Source organism: Sinocyclocheilus rhinocerous, unplaced genomic scaffold, assembly GCF_001515625.1.
Source record: "Sinocyclocheilus rhinocerous isolate Xijiao unplaced genomic scaffold, SAMN03320098_v1.1 scaffold31022, whole genome shotgun sequence".
In the NCBI taxonomy this organism is placed as follows: Eukaryota; Metazoa; Chordata; class Actinopteri; order Cypriniformes; family Cyprinidae; genus Sinocyclocheilus; species Sinocyclocheilus rhinocerous.
Genome location: NW_015623647.1, coordinates 2,198 through 4,229, shown reverse-complemented (window position 1 = coordinate 4,229; position 2,032 = coordinate 2,198). Strand labels below are relative to the sequence as shown.

The 2,032-nt window shown below is 35.3% G+C and overlaps 1 long non-coding RNA gene across 1 annotated transcript; it reads left to right on the top strand.

Annotated features, from left to right (window-relative positions):
* Positions 1 to 815: 815 nt before the first annotated feature.
* Positions 816 to 1,520, top strand: LOC107713402 (uncharacterized). The gene is made up of 2 exons (XR_001636888.1): positions 816 to 917; positions 1,382 to 1,520. It is a non-coding gene; the product is annotated as an uncharacterized LOC107713402 (long non-coding RNA).
* The last annotated feature ends 512 nt before the right edge of the window (positions 1,521 to 2,032 follow it).

Sequence of the window (2,032 nt, the reverse complement as noted above, 5' to 3'; positions counted from 1 at the left end):
TATTCTGTCTCTGAGTTGTAGAATATATTATAGCAGTAGACAATAAGTAAAAAGAATGTGCTGTGAAATGAGCTCTACATGAATGAAATTAGATTTGTAGCATTCTCTAGAAATGTTTTTTTTTCTGTCACAAAAAAAGTTCACCAGAGAAAAGTTCCCTCATGTGGAGACACAAGGACAAGACTCTTGTCTGCTCCTCTTTACAATAAGAAGTGTTTTGCTGTCATCTGCTGGATGAATTACACATTACAGTGTTAAACACACTTCTACAGCTACATATGTCTTTGATATACCGTAATGCCAAATTAACATATCTTTGGAATAGAAACCAATATTTATTTAAAAATGTTGTCTGAATAGACCTTTATTTGTGTACACAAAGAGTCCTGTTCATTTTATAATGTATTAACATACTGTGCTCTTGGTTAGAACATTATAACAGTATAGTGAAAATATAAATACAGAAGAACTGTAGTCCCAAATTTATTATAAAATAATAAATAATTATTATTTAATAATAATTATTATTATTAATAATAAATAAATGATAATAAATAATACAATTTATTCAAAGTTATTATAATTTATATGTATCACAAATGTCAAACATTTTTTGGGTGTGAAGTAAAGTGTTAAGTGTGTGAAGTGAGCAGTCAGTCATCAGTGCTTGTATTTGCTGTGTTCAGATTCAGGTTTTGATGCTGAATATTGATGATTTCCTCTGTTGTGTCTAATAAGGTAAGAATGAGTGTCACTGGCAGCTGTGAGTCTCTCTCTCTCTTTAGGGGGCTGACAGGAGCCAGTTTCTTCAGTGTGTTTGAGGAGCAGAGGACAAACTTGGTGTGATGAGCAGAAGAAGAAGGAGGGATGCCTGACACTCATTTTACTCTCCTCCATAATCACTATAACCACATCTGGTAAGTACAAAATAGACAATAAGATATGAAATTATACATGTTTAAATGAGCCACTTTATCTATGATAGCCTCATATCACTAGAAATTGAATAGATGCCTGTGTAATATCTAGAAACTGTATCTTATGACAATAGTTCAATAATTATCAATTAAATTTTATAAAAAATTTGGGATTTTACAGTCTAACAATTTAATGATGACAGGATTATCTGTAATGTTATCTCATCCATCTTGAAATATCTATAAATGTTTGTATTTACTAACTTTTTTAAATCTTATGTTTCTCAACGTTGCAATATTCTGCTTGTAGGTGATTTAAATCCCTTTCTCTCTTCCTTGTACAGATTTTGAGATTGTGAGGTTAGTTGATGGTAGCAGTCCTTGTGCTGGTACAGTGGAGGTTCTTCATAGAGGTCAGTGGGGAACAGTGTGTGATGCTGGTTGGGATTTGGCTGATGTTGCAGTGGTGTGTAGAGAGCTGGACTGTGGAGAACCTGTAGATGCTCTGAGTCGGTTTGGACCAGGATCAGGACCAGTCTGGATGGATAATGTGGCCTGTAGTGGGTCGGAGTCTACACTAAAGGACTGTAGATCAAGAGGATGGGGTGTTAGTCAGGGCCCGAATTGAGGGGGGATGCGGGGGGATGGCATCCCCCTGGTTGAAAAAAATGACAAAAAGCATCCCCTCAGTAAAACCACCATCTCCCCTTACCATCCCCTTTGGATTAATAACGTGTATTATGTAAAACTTATAATGCAGATGAAATCTTAAAATTATCTACTTAAAGGGGTCATAGGATGCCCATTTTCCACAAGTTGATATGATTCTTTAGGGTCTTAATGAAAAGTCTGTAACATAGTTTGGTTAAAATTTCTCAACGGTATTGTAAAAAACACCTTTTTATCCTGTCAAAAACAGTTCTTTTCAGATCAAGCCGATTTTGTAGCATTTTCCTTTAAATGTTAATGAGCTCTGCTGCCCCCGCCCCTCTCTTCCGAGCTGCTCTCAGAGAGACTGTTTACTTTAGCCGCATTCATCGTGAAACTTGCTAATTAGCACATTATTAGGAAAGGCGATTTGCAAAGATTCATTACAAAACATTATACTCACTTCT